Source organism: Macaca fascicularis, chromosome 9 (genome assembly GCF_037993035.2).
Source record: "Macaca fascicularis isolate 582-1 chromosome 9, T2T-MFA8v1.1".
NCBI classification, from domain to species: Eukaryota; Metazoa; Chordata; class Mammalia; order Primates; family Cercopithecidae; genus Macaca; species Macaca fascicularis.
The window spans coordinates 108,942,035-108,963,414 of NC_088383.1; the positions used below are offsets into that span (position 1 = coordinate 108,942,035).

The window sequence follows — 21,380 nt, forward strand, 5'->3', positions numbered from 1 at the left end:
TGCCATTAGAAGACATGCCCTGAAAGCCCCTGGCTCTTTAGCCTGGGCCCCAGAATGAAGACAAGAAAAAACAGACTTGAGGCCGGACGCAGTGGCTCACACCTGTAATCCCAGCACTTCGGGAGGCCGAGGCAGGTGGATCACCTGCGGTCAGGAATTCGAGACCAGCCTGGCCAACGTGGTGAAACCCCATCTCTATTAAAAATACAAAAATTAGCCGGGTGGGGTGGTGGGCACCTGTGACCCCAGATATTTGGGAGACTGAGGCAGGAGAATCACTTGAACCTGGGACATGGAGGTTGCAGTGAGCCGAGATCACACCACTGCACTCCAGCCTGGGCAACAAAAGCGAAACTCTGTCTCAAGAAAAAAAAAAAAAAGAAAAAGAAAAAACGGACTTGAACTCAAATGGAAGACTATAGGATTCAACCTAGTCAAGCTCAGATCAGCTAAACTGCTATGTACCCCAGTCTTCTATTAAACCCACACATAACTCTTATCATCTGAGTTAACTATTATCTTTTGGATCCATCCCTGTTTCCTGTATGTCCTACAGGGCAGGGATTCTTTTTGTCTATTTTATTCACACACACACACACACACACACACACACACACACACACACACACACACATATATATATCTTTTTCCAGGTGAAGGCAAAGATATTCTAAGGAACATCATTATTCTGGTTGTTTCTCTTCATATCATTTTTTAAAAACAGGTTTATTGAGACATAATTCATATACTATACAATTCACCCACTTAAAGTGTACAATGAGTTTTTAGCATATTCAGAGTTGTATGACCGTTATCACTATCAATTTTAGAACTTCAACACCTCATAAATAATTTTTTTTTTTTTTTGAGATGAAGTCTCACTCTGTTGCCCAAGCTAGAGTGCAGTGGCGCGATCTTGGCTCACTGCAACCTCCGCCTCCCGGGTTCAAGTGATTCTCCTGCCTCAGCCTCCTGAGTAGCTGGGACAACAGGCACATGCCACCATGCCCGGCTGATTTTTGTATTTTTAGTAGAGACAGAGTTTCACTGTTGGCCAGGGTGGTCTCGAACTCCTGACCTCATGATCCACCCGCCTCAGCCTCCCAAAGTGCTGGGATTACAGGCGTGAGCCACCACAGCCGGTATGAGAAATTTTATACTCACCAGCAGTCACTTCCCATTTCCCCACAACATCCCCTCTCCTCTCCAGCCCTAGGCAAACACTAATCTACTTTATATATAGATTTGCCTATTTGGGACATTTCATGTAAATGGAATCATACAATATGTGGTCTTTTGTGATTGGCTTCTTAGCACAATGTTTTCAAGGTCTTCATATCATTTTAAAATAGAAATATGATCAGCTTAAAGCATATGTAAATTAAGCTGGGAGCAGTGGCACATGCCTGTAATCTCACCACTCTGGGAGGCTGAGAGGGGCAGATGGCTTGAGCTCAGGAGTTCAAGACCAGCCTGGGCAACATAGTGAGATCCCATCCCTAAAACAAAAAATCCGAAAATTGGGCAGGTGAGGTGGCATGTGCCTATTGTCTCAGCTACCTGGGAGGCTAAAGTGGGAGGACTGCTTGAATACAGGATGTTGAAGCTGCAGCGAGCTCAGATCACACCACTGCACTCCAGCCTGGGCGACAGAGCAATATCCTGTCTCAAAAACAAAACAAAATAAAATGTAATAGTTAAGAGCACAGACTATAGAGCCAGACTGCCGAGATCTATATGCCAGCTCCATCCCTTATTACAGCAAGTGCTTAACTTTTTATTAGAACAACTACTTAATTACTTACTTGCTTCTTTGGAGCAAGTTACTTCTCTGTGTCTTAACTTTCTTATCTGTAAAATGGGTTTAATAATAGAACCTGACTGGGTAAGGTGGCTCACGCCTATAATCCCAGCACTCTGGGAGGCTGAGGCAGGTAGATTGCTTGAGTCTACGAGTTTCAAGACCAGCCTGGGCAACATGGCGAAATCTCAGCTCTACAGAAAATACAAAAATTAGCTGGGCATGGTGGCATGCAACTGCAGCCCCAGCTAGTCAGGAGGCTAAAGTAGGAGGATCACTTGAGCCCAGGAGGTCAAGGCTGCAGTGAGTGGTGACTGCACCCTCTAATCTGGGCTACACAGCAAGATCCTGATTCAACATAAAAATAAAAATAAAGACTCAACATAAAAATAAAACCTGCTCATAGGGTTGTAATGAAATTAATATATCTAAAGCACGAAAAATAGTACCTCACAAATAGTAAGCATTACACAAGTGTCAGCTATTATCATTATCTGCATTAAAGAGAGGGGAATTGTGGATAGACACTCCCAAAACCTTTTTCATAGCATGGGGATGTATTTTGGTATTTAATATGTTCGAAAATGAATGTCTCAGGAATGGAAAATGAGCACTGACTGCTACTAGGTATGAGGTTTCTTTTGGGGGTAATGAAAATGCTCTGGAATTAGTGGTGAATGGGTGTACAACTTTGTGGATATACTAAAAACCACTAAATTATATACTTTAAAAAGGTGAATTTTATGGTATGTGAATTGTATCTCGATTTTTAAAAGTAAGTGTCTCTCCTCTTTCTGAAATCTCTATACTTCACACAAAATAGTGAAGGCAGGCCAGGCTTGTTGGCTCATGTCTGTAATCCCAGCATTTTAGGAGGCCAAGGGGGTTGGATCACTTGAGGCCAGGAGTTCAAGACCAGTCTGGGCAACATAGTGAGACTGTCTCTACAAAAATTTATAGAAAATTAGCTGGGCGTGGTGGTGTGCACCTGTAGTAATAGCTACTTGGGAGGCTGAGGTGGGAAGGATCGCTTAAGACTGAGAGATTTGAGGCTGCAGTGAGCTATGATCGTGCCACTGCATTCCAGCCTGGGCAACAGAGCAAGACCCTGTCTTTAAAAAAAAAAAAAACTGTGAAGGTAGAAAAAAAAAATAGAGAAGGCATACATGAATACTCTGCCTGGAAAAAAGCTAGAAATTTAAATAGCTTCCCTATTCTGCCACTCACACCCACCTCCCCTCCCCTACAAAGTTTTTCCTGCACTTCATGTTTTAATAGATATTTTAAACATGTGTTTTATGCCTGTTATAGGATGGGCGTGAAGGGTAGGTAACAAACACAGTGTTTGATTAAGTGAACTTTCACTGGGCGGGTGATGCCACAAAAAAGAGCAAATTTAAAAACAGAAGTCATATTTGCTACTACATTGTATTAAGTAATAACTACATAACAGTTAAGAGCCCAGACTCCAGTCAGAGAGAATTTAGTTTCAATTTCTGGCTCTGCCATTTATCAAGCTATGTGACCTTGGGCAAGTTACTTAAACCCCTCTGAACTTTAGTTTCCTCATCTGTAATGGAAGATAACAACCGTAATTTATTTCATAGGGTGTATAAGGATTAAATTTGATAATGTAGGTAAAACATTTAATACATTTCCTGGCAAATGGTACATACAATACTCAGTAAATGTCAGCAATGAGAACAGTGATGACAACAGCAGGTGATGACAATGATGACCATCATCACCCAGGCGGAGGGGAACATAAATAATAGGGATGAGGCAGCAGGCTCCGGGCAGGGCCAGCTTCTCAAAACTGCTGCTGTCTTCTTGAGAGGAAGGGGGAGTAATGTGACTCTGTGGTTACTGGTCACGAGGACAATGCAATTGACGTGCCCCTCTGCTCTAAGCTCTAAATGAGCTGTGTCTTCACAGCAGACCCACAAGGATTTGGCAGAAGTGTATAAATGAAATCCCTGCATATGGGTCCAAGAAAGCTTTTGCCAAATGCCTTCCAGAAACAGAAGAGGGATATGAAATCAATTTACTGACTCTTCTAAAACATATCCTGTACTTCTAGGAAAAACATTGGCATTACTGTTAAATCCTTTAAACACATCAAACTATGATTCTCACCATCTTTTCTATGGGGCTCCTGCAATCCCTTCCTAAATGGCTGCCTACCAGTCTTATCTGCCTTTGTCCTATTTTCCACACCCAACTAGGATTATCTTCTTAAAACTGGTTTTGTTTGTTTGTTTAAAGAGACAGAGTCTTGCTGTGTTGCCCAGGCTGGACTCAAACTCCTCAAGTGATCCTCCAGCCTCAGCCTCCCAAGTAGCTGGGCATGCGCCAATGTGCCCAGCCTGAAAACAAATTTTTTTTTTTTTTTTTTTTGAGACAGTCTCACTCTGTTGCCCAGACTGGAGTGCAGTGGTGCAATGACAGCTCACTGCAGCCTTGACCTCCCAGTCTTAAGCAATCCTCCCATCTCAGCCTCCCGAGTAGCTGGGACAATAGACGTGTACCACCACGCTCAGTTAATTTTTGTATTTTTTGTAGAGATGGATTTCCCTGTGTTGCCCTGGCTGGTCTCTTCCTGGGCTCAAGCCATCCATCCACCATAGCCTCCTGAAGTGCTGAGATTACAGGCATGATCACGGCACCTGGCCAAAACCGAAATCTTATCCATCTTTACTGCCTGAAGTTCCTCTAAGGCTCCCCATCCATCACTTGTAGGAAGTGTCTAAAACTTGTGTGCAGATCATACAAAGCTTGTCATGAGCTAGTCCCTGCACACAAGTTTGACCTCATTTCTTGACACCCTCTACCTACCATATACACTAAGCTCTAGCCTCACCAAAATACTGGCAGGGGAATCTAGGAAAAAGACATCCAATTTTGTTTAAGTCATGACCAAAGAGGCTTGTTGGGGGCATTTCATGGGGTGAGCTTCGAAGTGCTGGTGGGCCTGAGCGGTTGCAGATATTTGACTTGGAGCACCTGTGTCTTATGATGGACGGAAATAAAAGTGAACACACAGAGAGACAGACTATTCTATAAGAATGTGAAAAACTTAATCTGGAAGAGCAACTATATAAACACTGTCTGACTGCCTTTGTGTTTTGGGGCCAGTGACTGTTGCAACAATAATAAGCACGTCTGTCTTCAAGAAGGGACAGTGGAGTCACCCAGGTGCTGCCACATGTCAGGCACAGTGGGCATTGATCTACAATGGGCAGTTCTCTGCAAGGCCACGTGGACACATTACAGTACAATTACATTTACAGACTGCTTTTCAAATACTTATCTCCTGTATGTATTATTGCTACCTGTGAACACTTGTGAACATGAAGTGCTATTTTTACTGTCAGCTGATCACTGCAGGGAAAACAATCAGTAAACTAGCAAATCACCTCTGATTAACACTTACTGTGAATAATAATTATATTTTAATTTTTAAACATTTGGAATCATAAGAAGAGAATATTCACCAAGCCTGAATCCCACCTATGGTATACAAGAATAAAGTTTGAACATACTGGTAAAATTCAACCCAAATCCTATGTTAAAAGCATGTCGCCAGGCACAGTGGCTCACGCCTGTAATCCCAGAACTTTGGGAGGCCGAGGCAGGTAGATCACCTGAGGTCAGAAGTTTGAGACCAGCCTGGCCAAAATGGTGAAACCCTGTCTCTACCAAAAATAAAAAATTGGCCAGGCATGGAGGCACCCACCTGTAATCCCAGCTACTCAGGAGGCTGAGACATGAGGATCACTTGAAACCGGGAGGCTGAGGTTGCAGTGAGCCGAAATTGCACCACTGCAATCCAGCCTGGGTAACAAAGTGAGACTCCAACTAAATTTATTTAAAAAATTCAACCCAAAAGATTTTCACAACTTACTGTTTTTAATGTCTTTAATCAAAGCAAAATCCTTACTTAAAATAACCAGCTAGTAAAATACTAATAAAAGTATTAAGTAGGATTATAATAAATTTATTGAATGTCTTTTTCTAGTTTAGATTTTTAGTCTTGACTTATTAACCATTTGACTTTAAATGAAAATAGTGACATTGAGATACTTTATTCTTATACCCTTCAAATCACTAAATAAATCCAAACACAGCTGCATACTTCAACAATTTTCATTCTTTTCACTTTAATACTGCCTCACTACCCCGCAGAACTATCACAGCTGACTAGTAGGTCAAGGCAGCAAAACTAAAAGAAAAATACAACAAAACTGGATTTCTTCGTGTCCACAGCAGTCCAGATATTGTAATTATTGAAAAACATCTAGACACTGGTAGCAAAAAGAACAAGTAATTAAAACTATGGGCTTGCAAAACATATGGATGAGCGTTATGTTCCACGGCCCATATAGCTGCTCAAAAATACGGGACTCTAACAGGCACTAACAAAGTCTGGTTTTAATGTAAACTCATCCTCCTCCTCTTCCCTGACCCTCTAGGGATTCTCAGATGTTTCCTGATAAGCAGATCTAAACTGTAAGACAATAATATCCCAAGGAGTTTCTGGCACTGAGCCCCAGAAATCCTTAAAGCAACAAGCACTGTCTAAAAGAAGAAAACCAGGGTGCTTATTCTCTTAACGATTTTCTCCCCTAACTCTAGGGAACATGAAAATGCCTTTCCACATAGCAGTTGTAAAATTCCTTCTGAAGCAGAATGTTTTCTACTAGAGATGGCCTGCTGTTGATAATGTCATTCCCTGACACCTGGAACATTTTGAAAGACTCCTCAGAAATGACCTTGGGGCCAGACCAAACTACGAGGTCCAGTGAATCCCTTCTATTTATGGAGGCCTGAATAACTTGGAACCTCCTGCAGTGACCAACAGATTAAAGGGTAAGTTAACTCACTACAGAGACAACAGCAAAGTTATATCAGAGACCCTGAAAAAGTCCAGAATGTGGGAAATTCTGGAGAATATACAATCAGTTTCTTCAACAAATAAATTGCAAGCAAAAAATTTAAATTTAAAAAAGGAGGCCAGATGCAGTGGTTCACGCCTGTAATCCCAGCACTTTGGAAGGCTGAGGCAGGCGGATCACTTGAGCTCAGGAGTTCGAGACTAGTGTGGGCAACATGGCAAAACCATGTCTCTATTCTGGGCATGGTGGCTCACACCTATAATTCAAGCTACTTGGGAGGGTGGGGCACAAGAATCGCTTGAACCCAGGAGGCAAAGGCTGCAGTGAGCTGAGATCATGCCACTGCACTCTAGCCTGGGCAACAAAGTGAGACTCCATCTCAAAAAAATAAAAGCAGACGTGGTGGCTCACACTTGTAATCCCAGCACTTTGGGAGGCCAAGGTGGGTGAATCACGAGGTCAGGAGATCGAGACCATCCTGGCTAACACAGTGAAACCCCATCTCTACTAAAAATACAAAAAATTAGCCGGGTGTGGTGGCACGTGCCTGTATTCCCAGCTACTCGGGAGGCTGAGGTAGGAGAATCGTTTGAACCCGGGAGGCAGAGGTTGCAATGAGCCATGATCGTGCCACTGCACTCCAGCCTGGCGACAGAGCAAGACTCCATTTCAAAAAAAAAAGGAAAAGCATAAATCAAAAGCCATTTAAGAAACACATTAACGGCTGGGTGCAGTGGCTCACGCCTGTAATCCCAACATTTTGGGAGGCCGAGGTGGCGGATTGCCCGAACTCAGGAGTTCAAAACCACCCTGGGCAACATGGTGAAACCCCATCTCTACTACACTACAAAAATTAGCTGGGTAAAGTGGCACACGCCTGTAATGCCAGCTACTCAGGAGGCTGATGTGGGAGAATCGCTTGAGCCCGGGAGGCGAAGGTTGCAGTAAGCCAAGATCACACCACTGCACTCCAGCTTGGATGAGAGTGAGACTCTGTCTCAAAACGTCTCAAAAAAAAAAAAAAACAAAGAAACACATTAACTAAATACATGTACTTTTCTTGAACCCTGATTCAAACAAATAAATTGTTTAAGGAAAAATGAGGTAAGTGGGAAATTGTGAACATTGACTAGACTCTTGATTACATTAAGGAATTACTGCTGTTTTAGGGGGTGACAATAATGGTATTATTGTCATATGTAAATAAAAGAGAATCCTTTTTTTTCTTTAAGTCATTAGAACCAAAAGATCTATAAAACGGCAAAGGGAGATGGAATATAGAAACCAAGTCAGCTTTCTAGATTTTAAATTGAGTGTTGAATACATGGACATCAGATGTATTATTCTTTATTCATTTTTGTACATTTTAAATACTATTTTATTATGAAAAGGATTGAAAAATCAAAGAATGCTACCTGGATGATTTCAAAGCTTTCTCCTTTCTGAGGTGCCATGTGGTTTCTGTCTGCAGCTGTCAGTGCAGAATCCAGGGAGGGGCTCCCTGAGCAGTTCCAGCTCCAGACAGAATCCTCCCTTCCCTCCACAGCTAACCGAGTGCTGGTGAGTTAGTCTCGCATACCCTGAAAAAGGACAATCTCATTAACTGCTGGACTGTACAAGTCACTCACTGTCTTCAGGCACTCGTTTACCTGGAGCCCACTATGGCAAGATGGTTAAGATCACGGGCTTTGGAGGTAAACAGACATGAGTTTGAATTCTAATTCTATCACTTAACAGTGGTATAACTTTAGGGCAAGTTTCTTATAATCCGTACCTTAGTTTCTCCAACTATAAAATGAAGATTCTAACAGTACCTTCCTCATAAAATCATTTTATGATTAAATGACAATGCATTTAGTATGGTAGCTAGCTAAAATATGAGCTGCTGTTTTTACATTATTGTTGTTACACACGGTAGTCCCCACCTTATCCATGGTTTCACTTTCCACAGTTTCAGTTACCTACGGTCAACTGCGGTCTGAAAATAGGTGAGTACAGTACTAAGACATTTTGATAGCAAAAGAGCCCACTTTCACATAGCTTTTATTACAATAGAGAGTTATAAGTATTCCATTTTGTTATTATTGTTGTTAATCTCTTACTGCGCCTAATTTATAAATTAAACTTGATCGCAGGCATGTATGCATAGGAAAATACATAGTATATATACGGTTGGTGCTATCCACAGTTTCAGGCATTTACTGGAGGTCTTGGAATGTATCCCCTGTGCATAAGCAGGGACTACTTTATATAAGTGGATTTGGGCCAGACTTGAGGGCTAGGCAGGCAGCCGAGTTTAAAATTTACTGGGGGAGGTGGTAGGCACTGGTAAGTGTCAGGCAGTAGAATAATAAACGAAAGTGGTATTTCAGGAATATGAGCCAAGCAATGGCCTCTACAGGATAGACTGGGTGTGTGACACTGGCCTCAAGGACACCATTATGTTGTATTTGTGGCAGCTTTTTTTTTTTAAAGCATTTTATATAGTGCTATTAATATAATTTGAAGCCTTGCTTTGGAAAACAGTGATCAGGTATGCAAGGCATAACTGTTCATCATGACAATTCTGAACCAGATTAGAATACTTACTGTTCCGAATACTTATTGTTCAGAAATGACAGAAAAGCTAAAGTTTCCACACTGCACGAGAGGGGAGGAAAGAACCAACTAGAAAGCAGGAGGACCTGGGGTGTGACGCTGGGGAGGTAAGCATAACTCGGCACATCCATTGCAACATTTTCTGCTGATGAGGCTTGCTCATTTATCCTAAGAGAATCACCTCATGAAAACAATGCAGAATGCACGCTGGGCCCAGACCCACGGCTAGAATGTCAGCGCTGATTATTTTCTCCCAGTCCACGTGTTTGTCAGCGACACAAACATTCACATGCTACTTTCGGGAAAATGCAGCCTCCGCAGGAGGGGCTAGAACAGATGCAGAGAGCTAATTTCTGTGTGTCTGGGTGGACGGTTTCACTTGCAATGTCAAAGACAAAAATGAGGATTCTGCTAGCCTGCTGAACCTATGCATTGAAAGGAAGCTAAGAGAGCCTTCTTCTCTCACTCCTCTCCCCTTAGATGGCCCTTCTCTGGATCACAGCGTGGCTTCTTTACAGGTTGATTCATCTTATAGATTCATCTGTCGAGGGCACATCAGGTACCAGGCACTGTTCGAGGTGGGCTTGGGTTATGAACAGAGAACAAAACAAAGATTCCTGCCCTTGAAGAATTTTCTCCTTGAGGAATTGGGATGGCAGACCATCGTGTTTTAGAAAGTGACACCTGTTATGTCAAAAAAAAAACAAAAACAAAAATACAGAGCAAGGTACAGGAATGGAGAATTTCAGTTTCAACACCGAAGGACATTGGGGAAAAAAAAAAAAAGGGCTGGGCACAGTGGCTCACGCCTGTAATCCCAGCACTTTGGAAGGCCGAGACAGGCAGATAACGAGGTAGGAGTTTGAGACCAGCCTGGCCAACCTGGTGAAACCCCACCTCTACTAAAAATACAAAAATTAGCCAGGTGTGGTGATGCATGCCTGTAATCCCAGCTACTCGGGAGGCTGAGGCAGTAGAACTGCTTGAACCCAGGAGGCGGAGGTTGCAGTGAGCCAAGACGGCACCACTGCACTCCAGCCTGGGAAACAGAGCAAGACTCTGTCTCAAAAAAAAAAGGATGGAGAGTGACAAAGGAAGGCAGGTAGACACTGAATCTCCTCACCATAGGGATGTTCACCTATGAATTCTGTCACTTCCACACTGGCAAAAAGTGATTAGGGAAACACAACAATTGTGATGGGGTTTTGTTGTCTCTTCTCTTTTTTTTTTTTTTTTTTTTTTGAGACAGGGTCTCACTCCGTCGCCCAGGCTGGAGTGCAGTGTTGCAAGCACAACTCACTGCAACCTTCACCTGCCGGGCTCAAGCAATTCTCCCACCTCAGCATCCCGAGTCGCTAGGACTACAGGCACATGCCATCATGCCCAGCTAGTTTTTGTATTTTTTGGTAGAGATGGGGTTTCGCCATGTTGTCTAGGCTGGTCTCAAACTCCCGAGCTCAAGTGATCTGCCTGCCTTGGCCTCCCAAAATGCCAGGATTACAGGTGTGAGCCACCGCACCCGGCCCGTGCTAGGTTTTATTTCAAAGTCAAAAGAAAACAAATGACCATTTTCTCCATTCTATTTATTTTCTGAAAGATGAAAGCAAGTGTGATCTAGACAAGGAAGGTGACAACTTGGGGGACTGAACTGAAGCAATGAGACTTCAAAAGTACTACTTCTCCCCTCCACACCCTTAAGCTAGTTTTTGGTCTGCTGGACTTAGGGCTAGGATTGCTCCAAGTTCTGACAATGACTCTGGGCTGTTCATGCCCGGAGGCTCCCTCAGGCATAACCTGTTCCAAGAGAGGAGCAAGCTATCACCCCACTGCTACAAGTTAATTATAAGTTTTCTATTGATTTTTCCCCCAGAGGGTCAATCAAAGCAAAATGAACATGAGTTAATGATCTAGCCCTGAAAAAGGAGGGGTGATACAAAATTACATGGTGCAATTTTAAGTGCCCTCTCCTCCTCCACTCCCAAAAAAAAAAAAACAGAGACAGAGAAATAACCAACATTTTAACAGGGGTTGGTGCTAAAAGGCAGGATGATAGATTTGCTTTTCTATATTTTACAAATGTTCTATGATAAAGAGGTATAAGTTCTACAATTAGGAAAAAATGGCTAGTCTAAAAAGAAAGAAAAAGAAAGAGAGAGAAGAACTGGCCACGAGATTTCACTGCCCGACATCCTAGCAGTTAGTGCTGCTGAACAGCTATCTATGGCTCTACTGAGGAGCCATCTCAATATTTCTTGAGATATAATTTAGTAAGATTTATACCTGGAGTAAAGACTGATCCTCAGAGTAAGGAAACTATAATTTTACATATCTTATATTTACAATCATGCTGACAACAAAAGTTATCATCCTGAGTATAGCTCTTTCTCTCATTCTTCACATCAGCTATTTAAATTCTGACTCTTAATGCCAGGAGGAAAAACGCTGACCTAATGGTGAAATAAACTTGTACTGGAATCTTGGGATGCTTTCCATAAATTATATAAGTAGTGTTCATAAATATCTTCTGCTTGAAACAAAGTCAGCATAGGGTTAGGATTTTGGTATACAACCTTCCTGATGCCATCTTAGTTGCTCAAGGAAGATCCTGAAAAAGTACTTGGTAAGGCTTAATACCTATTTATGATGAAAACTCTCAGTAAACTAGGATTGAGGGTAATACCTTAAAACTGGATAAAGGTTATATACAAAACCTAAAACAAACATTATATGAAATAGAAAATCTTCAGACTCATTCTTTTTAAGACTGAGAATAAGACAAAGATGCCCATTAGTGTAGCAGCTGTTTTGACACAGTTCTGGAAGTTGTGGCCAACGCTGTAAGGAAAGAAAAACAAATAAGAAGTATAAGAACGGGAAAGGGCTGGGCACGGTGGCTCACGCCTGTAATCCCAGCATTTTGGGAGGCCAAGGCAGGTGGATCACGAGGTCAGATCAAGACCATCCTGGCTAACATGTAAAACTCCATCTCTACTAAAAATACAAAAAAAAATTAGCCAGGTATGGTGGCACACAATGGTAGCCCCAGCTACTCGGGAGGCTGAGGCAGGAGAATCGCTTGAACCCGGGAGGCGGAGGTTGCAGTAAGCAGAGATCGAGCTAGAGTGAGACTTCATCTCGGGAAAAAAAAAAAAAAAAAAAAAAAAAGGAAAAAAAAAAAAAAGAAAGAACGGGAAAGAAGCAACCAAGTTACTACTGTTTTCAAAGGGTAGGATTACCAGAAAAAGAAAAAATAAACACAAACAAATCAATAAACTAGTTGAATAAGACAGTGAAGCGGCTGGGTGTGGTGGTTCACGCCTGTAATCCCAGCACTTTGGGAGGCTGAGGCAGGTGGATTACCTGAGGTCAGGAGTTCGAGACCAGCCTGACCAATGTGGTGAAACCCCATCTCTACTAAAAAAACAAAATTAGCCGGGCGTGGTGGAATGCACCTGTAGTCCCAGCTACTCTAGAGGCTGAGACAGGAGAATTGCTTGTACCTGTGAGGCAGAGGTTGCAATGAGTAGAGATCATGCCACTGCACTCCAGCCTGGGCGACAGAGTGACTCCGTCTCAAAAAAAAAAAAAAAAAAAAAAAAAAAAAGACAGTGAAGTAGGGTTGTTAGATACAAGATCAGCTTAACATAATCAATACGATTTTTCTTAAATTACCAATAACTAACTGGAAGCATTTCTCCTGCCTCAGGCTCCTGAGTAGCTGTGATTACAGGTGTGTGCCACCACACCAGCTAATTTTTTATATTTTTGGTAGAGATGGGGTTTCACCATGTTGGCCAGGCTGGTCTTGAACTCCTAACCTCAAGTGAGCTGCCTGCCTTGGCCTCCCAAAGTGCTGGGATTACAGGCATGAGCCACCATGCCCAGCCCCTTATAGACCTTTATGAAGAAAACTTTAAAGCTCTAATAAAGAACTTAAAAATGAACTGATGAAGCATGTATTTAGAGATTAAAGGGACATGATGTCTACAATTAAAAGGGTCAGGGGAAAAAGCATACAAAGAAAACATACTCTCAGGACTCTTCTGTTAGTTTTAAACTATTTCCAAAATTATAAAAATGTCAAGAAAAATGAGCTGAATAAATGGAAAGACACATTATATGCTCTTGGATGGAATGAGTTACTATTTCAGTGGCTCACACTTGTAATCCCAGCACACTTTGAGGTGGGAAGACCATCTGAGGCCAGGAGTTAAAGACCAGCCAGGGCAACAGAGTGAGACCTCATCTCTATTAAAACAACAACTACAACAACAAAAAACTTAGAAAAATATTTAGCTGGGTGTGGAGGCTACAGTGAGCTATGATCACACCACTGTACTCCAGCCTGGGCAACAGAGAGAGACCCTGTCTTAAAAAAAAAAAAAAAAAAAAAAGCAACATGGCACACAAAAACAGAAATAAAAATAAATAAAATTAAATTTAAAAAAGATGCCAACTCTCCTCGAATAATTTATAAACTCAATAAACTCCAATAAAAATTCCTCAAAAATATAATTTTTTGGCCAGGCACAGTGGCTCGTGCCTGTAATCCAAGCACTTTGGGAGGCCAAGGCAGGAGGATTGCTGGAGCCCGGGAGTTCAAGACTGGGCTGGGCAACATAGGGAGACCCTATCTCTAAAAAAATTACCAAAAAAAAAAAAAAAAAAAAAAATTAGCCAGGGATGGTAGCACATGCCTGTGGTCTCAGCTACTCGGAAGGCTGGGATGGGAGGATCACCTGAGCTGGAAGATTGAGGCTGCACTGAGCCATGACGGTGCCACTGCACTCCAGCCTGGGTAACAGAGTGACCCAAGGTCTCAAAAGAAAAAATATATATATATAAATATGTATGTATATATGTATGTATGTATATATGATGTTTGGGTAGCCTTGTAAACTTATTCCAAATTTTATATGGAAAAAATAAATTTTGGTCCAGGAAGAGCTAAATAAACTTTACGATGGATGGTTTGCTGTGCCAGTCATTAGGACACACCACAAAGTCACTGTAATAAAATCAGAGCAATAAAAAAAATGAAGTAAGAACTGACAGACTAATGCAACAAAATAAAGGCTTAGGGCCAGACAAGTGTATCCATGGAAACCATAAATGAGAAAGAGATATAATTTCATAGAGGAAAGCATGTATTTTGTTGATATGTTATTAGAAAAACTGGGTCATTAAATGGAGAAAAATAGGGCTGGATTCCTATCTAACACATGAAAATGTGGGCCCTAGAGAGATTAAAGACATAGATATGACCTAGGGTTCAGGAAGAGTTCCTTAAACAAAACTCTAAAACCATAAACCACAAGTCAAAGAATTTATCTATCTGATTACATCAAAATTAAAAATACTTGTTGATCAAAGGATGGCAAAGACCAAATGAGAACCAAATGAGAAGATTTGATCACCAAATGACAAGATGCCCAAATGAGAAGACATCTGCAAAGTCTAAACATAACAGGGAATACCTATATTATAAAATCACTTCTGCAAGTCAACAGCAACAAAATAGATATCAACTCCAACAGAAAATGCCAAAGACATGAATAAGCGATTTACAGAGGAAGCTATCTGTATAAGAGATACTCAAAATCACTAGTCATCAAAGAAATATAAAACAAGATATCACTTTGTGCTTACAAGACTGAAAAACATGGAGAGCTGGAAAGAGGTGACTGCTGGTGGGACATGAGGACACAGGAGTCCTCAAATATTAATACTTCCAGAGGCACAGAGACTGGGGCAGCCACTGTGGAGAGGCATCTGGCACTATTTAATCAAATTCAGTCCCTGCAAGCCTATAATCCAGCAATTCCACAGAAATATTATATAACTTTGTAAGTGGATATGTAGGAAGATATTCACTGCAGCAATATTTATGGTGTTAGGGAGTAGGAACAACTTGAGTATCCATTCACGACACAGAGACCAGATAAAGAAAAACCAATGGATGCACACAGCACGGGGTATAACACAGCATTCCAAAGCAGAGAATTAGACACGTAACAATATGGATAGATCTTAAAAACACTACTTAGAGGCCTGGCATGGTGGTTCACACCTGTAATCCCAGTACTTTGGGAGGCCAAGGCAGGTGGATCACCTGAGGTCAGGAGTTTGAGACCAGCCTGGCCAACGTGGTGAAACCCTATCTCTACTAAAATACAAAAAAATTAGCTGGGCATGGTGGCACATGACTGTAATCTCAACTACTCAAGAGGCTGAGGCAGGATAATGGCTTGAACCCAGGAGGTGGAGGTTGCAGTGAGCCGGTATTTCACCACTGCACTCCAGCCTGGGCAACAGAGTAAGACTCTTGTCTCAAAAGTCTCAAAAAAAAAAAAAAAAAAAAAAAGCAGAAAACACTACATAGAGGAAAATGAATTAAAGCATTATAAATCAAGATACATACACATAAAACAAACATTCCCACTTGCAAGCTCCTACGTAAACAAAAGGAAACACGTGCAATGCATTAAGAATGAACACCTGTGAGGTATGAGATGACTGGGACAAGGAATTCTAAAACAAAACCAATCTTTTAGACTCCTTGCGTGTTACAAAAGAAAAACTCGAATGGCCTACAATAAACACAGAATTGTTTCCTTCCCCAAAGTTCCCAATTTTCCAAACAACAAAAGCTACTCTGGGTGCCAGTTCTGTTGATGAGTAACAGCTTTTCATCCTTTTTCAATCAGGAAGGGAAAATTCAGGGATCAGCAAAGTACAAAAGGGATCAGCAGAGAATATTTACGAAACAGTGTTTTTGTTCTCATGACCTGACAACCTGACTGAAAAAGGCCTGATTACCTCCTGATTTGGGATGATTCAGCTATAGGCAGGTTGGTGTCAAGTTTTCAGGTCATCTGAAGCAATTTACTTTCAGAACCTCTTCCTACGCAATCCTCTTGCCTCCCTGTAGAAATAATACCCTGCACTACTTGAAAACTTAAAATTCTTGAGCGAGAGGGGGCCCAGTTATTTTACAGATGAGGAAACAAAGACTCAGGGAAGAATTATGGTGTGACTCACACAGCTCTAGCTTGAAAAGGTCTCCCTGATTCGGCCCTTGTCCTCCTCCTGTCTAGTCTCAACCCAGCAGCCAGAGTGATCCTTTTATAACATAAGTCATCATCTACCTCACTGTTCAAAGCTCTCTAATGGCTTCCCCCTCACTCAGTGTAAAGGCCAAAATCCTTACAATGACCTACACTCACTCCCACCCACTCTCATCTGCTGCCACCTCCCCCAACCCACATCTATACTGACCGGCCACCATGACCTTGCCACCCCTCACACACCAAGCATGCTCCTGTACCAGGGTTTGGAACCTGCTCATCCCACTGCCTCTGGCTCACTTCATTTCCTTCCAGTCTCCAATCACGAATTAGGCCAGGTGTGGTGGCTCAGGCCTGTAATCCCAGCACTTTGGGAGGCCAAGGTGAGTGGATCGCTCGAGGCCAGGAGTTCCAGACCAGCCTGGGCAACATAGTGAAACCCCATGTCTACTAAAAATACAAACATTGGCCCGGTGTGGTGATACAAGCCTGTAGTCCCAGCTACTCAGGAGGCTGAGATGGGAGGATTGCATGAGCCCAGGAGGTTGAGGCTACAGTGAGCTGTGATCACACCACTACACTCCAGCCTGGGTGACAGAGCAAGACTCTGTCTCCAAAAAAAGAGTTTTCTCAGTAGAGGCTTTATCTGACCCCTCTATATAAAAAGTAAATCCCCTACCACACATACACATACACACACACAAACATACACTCTTACCCTTTCCTGACTCTAAATTTCTCCATAGCATTATGATCCTTTGACCTATTCATTCACATATTTGTCTGTCTCCACGCGATTAGAATGTGTCTGTTCCACAAGGGCTTTGTCTGTTTTGTTCAAACTGGTTCCCCCTCCCAGCACCCACAGCATACACAACCCCAGCACACACAGGTGCCCCCACGGCACACACAGGTGTTCCCCCTCCCGGCACACACAGGTGCCCACCATCTCAGCACACACAGGTGCTCAGTGAGAATGTGTTCAGTGAATAAACAGGTAAGGACCAAAAGCCATGCCTTCAGACTCCTCGCGCAATGCCCTATGTGCCTGCCCTCAAGTGCTGGTTCAGTTCTTGGTGGTCACGCCCTTCAGTCAGAAGACCTAGAAATCTAAAAATGAAATAATACATTTTAGCTACTCTATTTCACCTCCTACAGCTGCCTTTCATAGCAGGGAGGATAAAGTACACAACTAAAAGTTAACACCTTGGTTTGTTTAATGGCTCTTTCATTAAAGAGCTCATTTTACTGCTGCTACTTAAGAACTTTCTGCCTTTCCAGGCAAGAAACTAATATCTCATAATTAACTCCTGACCAACAAGACTAAATTAACCAATCTTTCAAGCTTATTCAGACGTTTCCCAGAGTGGGTATAATAAGAAACGATTTCATATTAATTGAATTGGTGTTGCAAAACTTTCCAGAAGTATTCTCAATGAATTCTAAGGATGCTTTGGCAGATGATCAAGCACATTCCAGAATTTCACAGGAGATAATCTCGTAATAACACCATGTTGTAGGTAATCCATTAGCTGACTCTAGAAACAACAGAATACTAAACCTAGAAATAAGCCAAAAGCTGGGCTTGGTGGCTCACGCCTGTCATCCCAGCACTTTGGGAGGCTGAGGCAGGCGGATCACCTGAAGTCACGAGCCAGAAAAGAGGCAGAGATTGATGGAACATAGAGAAGGGAAATGTTTTGCCTTGGGGCTGCAAGACACATAAATAACTGGTACATATTTAAACAAACCGTTTATGAAGATTATTATCTCAACCGAAAAAATACACAATACGAACACTGTGTAAAAGTCAACTTATCACATTCTCTGAGTCAGAATGTTCTTGGCCTATTGCAAAAGTTATCAGTGGCACCGCACCAACCCCATTCCCAAGCTAGACTTGAGCTACTCTCCACCCTCCACAAATCACTCCATTGGTCTCTGAATTTAAGTGAATTTAACACGTAAGTATCTGCAATTTGAAAAGTCACTTTTCACTTATTTTAGCCCAACCCTGATAAAGTGACTGAGAGAGCTGAGAATAATGAATTTGAAGATTCGCTATGCCTCATTATGCAGAATTCTAAAAAATTTCTCTTCTTAAAATATTTTTGTCACAATGAGTGACGTGTTTCAAGTTAACATGTAAAATCGGAGAACTCTGGAGACAGAGAAGACCTTAGAGATCCTTTAATTCAATATTTTAGAGAAAAATGGGTAAAGAATAAACTAACTTGCTGATCACCATGACTGTATTCATGCTGTGAAAGTAATAAACGCAACACCAACTGAGAAATGATCCCCGAATGCCGTCAGGTACTTCAGTCTAGCAAAAACCACTATAGATTAATCAGTCCTGCTCATCCCTTTAACTCAGCTATGCAAACAAGCAGAGCTAGACTCTGCTCAAACCCTAAATATTAGCGTTACCACTCGCCTGCCACATACTACAGCATCACTGGTTATGAAAGTGTTTTAATACAAGATCTTCATATTAGTGTAAAAGAATTACTATAAAACAGACCTAAAGGTCTGATGGAGATTCTACCAATATTCCAGAATAAGTGAGTGCCAAAAATATTTACCCTTCATTACAGTACAAATGAGACAGGCAGTAATAATGACATTACATTTAAAGTTGTTTTTGCACTTAAATTTTAAGTCTATACTTCTCATTGGCCTGTTTGGTAACCTCAATATTCCTTTATTCAAGGGACAGCATCACCACCCTTTGAGATACTGATGCCCGGTGGACATCTGTGCCTGCAGCAGGAACGCGGGTGTCCGCGGGTTTCTGCAAAACTCCACCATCACCAAAGCTGCATCTCCAGAGGAACAGGTCTAATCCTTGCTTCGGAACGTCCCTGTCTCCCTGACACAGAATCACTGCCTCCTGTGCCGTAAGGCTCTGAGCATCTGTAAAATAAGGCGGGTGGACTAATGCTGAATTATTTTTCCAGCTCTCAAAATTCCGCCTCATTGCCGGAGTGGCAGGGCGGTGCAGTGAAAGAGCCCTGGGCTTGACACCGCTTGAAAAGCCCACGTTCGCATCGCTCTGACCGCCCTTCCAACTCCTGGGGACTCCAGGAGTGCGAGGGGGCCCGCGGCGCCCCACTGTCCCTCGCGGGCTCCCGACCCACCGAGCGCAGCGCCGCCGCGGGGAACGGGCCGATGCAGGCCTAACCGCGCGGCGCGGCACGTCTCTCGGGGTGCGGGTCCCCTCCACCCGCGGCCCCGGACCGCAACCCCCGCTCCCCGCCCGGCCCCCGTCCGGCCCCGGCCTGGCCTAGCCTAGCCTCTGACCTGCTTTCGACCGCCCGACGGTCCCTCGGCGCGGCAGGCAGTTGCAGCCGCCCGTCCCCGGCCCGCTGTCACCTCCGCCCCTGGAAGCGGCGGGCGGGTCGATCCCGTGTGAGTCAGCGCGCCGCTCCGCCTCCCGCCCAGGCTTCCGCCTCTGCCGGCGCGGTCCGCGCGGCACCGGGGGCGCCAAGCTCCGCTGCACGAGCGCCCACCTCCCGGCGCCCGCCCCCGCGCTCGCGCCCCCTGGCGGCCAGCCCGGCCCTGCTCGCCTCGCGGCAGCAGAGGGACAACGCTCCCAGAACGCCACCGGGGAAACTGAGGCACGGGGGCCCGCTCCCGCCGCGGCGCGCCGACACGGCTCGTCCAGCCTCTGCCTCACGCAGTCCTACGTGCAGCCCCAGCTTGCTGTTCCTCCCCTCTTGCTGTTCCCCCACCCTCGACACCACCCTCCAACCTAGAAAAAAGTCAAAATTCCATTCAGAGAAGTCCAACTCGATTCCTGTCTGCGTGTGATGCTGTCCTCTTTGCTACCCCTAGGCAGTTTCCCTTATTATGCCACAAAATACTGGCTGGGGTTCGCCTCTATCTGTCCCAGTTTTTTCTGAGGAAAGTCTCTCAGGACATCTTTGAGAATTTGAGAGCAAGAAATGACAGAAAGCAAGAACTGGGCAGGGCTGAGAGAACTCCTCCCACTCAGTTTCTGAATCCCCGCAGTACTCCCGTTGTTTGTTAAAGATCACGAAGTTACACAGCTTGACTATGTTGCTGGAATTGCTGCGCCTCACGTTTCTGGGATCTCCCTAGGGGATTCTGAAGAAGGCGGCGAGTCTATCACTGTGCATGCACAACAAAAATAAATATTTCACAAATCTGACCCCATACTGCATATAGTTTCTCCTTTCCTTTGCTTTTTAAAAACTTGTGGTTAAATATACATCACATGAAATTTACCATTTTAATCCTTTTTAAGTATACAGTTCAGTGGCATTAAGTACATTCACATTGTTCTGCAACCACCACCACCATCCAGTTCCAGAACTTTTTCATCCTCCCAAACTGAAATTGTATGCATTAAACACTAACTCTTCATTCTCCGGCCCCTAGTAACCATCATTCTACTTTCTGTCTCTATGATTACTCTGGATACCTCATATAAGTGGGATCATATAATATTGTCCTTTTGTGAATGGCTTATTTCACCTAGCATAACGTCTTCAAGGTTCACCCATGTTGTAGCATGCGTTAGAACATTGTTCCTTTTGAAGGCTGAATAATACTCAATTGATATAACATCTTTGGTTTATCCTATCTTTCAATGGACATTTCGGTTGTTTGTACCTTTTGGCTATGGTGAATAATGCTGCAATGAACATGGGTGTACAAATATCTGAGCCCCTACTTTCAATCCTTTTGGGTATATACCCAAAAAGGTCATATGGTAATTCTATGCTTAATTTTTTGAGAAACCACCATACTGTTTTTTTCCTTTGCTTTTTGAAGCATGTTAACACTGTAAAAAGAATATTTTATAGTAAAATATCAATGTTCTGAGATGCATTAAAATTCTTAGCAAATGCTTCATTTGCCTGTAAAACAGTGTCTTTTCAGCAGATCACCAGGTCAAGAGAACGAGACCATCCTGGCCAACATGGTGAAACCCCGTCTCTACTGAAAATAAATTAGCTGGGCATGGTGGCGTGTGCCTGTAGTCCCAGCTAC

At 43.1% G+C, this 21,380-nt stretch overlaps 1 protein-coding gene across 2 annotated transcripts in view; it reads right to left on the reverse strand.

Moving 5' to 3' along the window:
• Window positions 1–19,746, reverse strand: part of DNMBP (dynamin binding protein) — a 121,698-nt gene extending 101,952 nt beyond the window's left edge. Inside the window, exon 1 of one of the 2 annotated variants that reach the window (XM_005566173.4) lies at window positions 19,665–19,746. The gene's annotated coding sequence lies outside the window, so the exon portion shown is untranslated. Of the gene's footprint in view, window positions 1–17,307; window positions 17,448–19,664 lie in introns of those variants that run through there. The other variant, XM_045361362.3, reaches the window with a different exon arrangement.
• Between the last annotated feature and the right edge of the window lie 1,634 nt (window positions 19,747–21,380).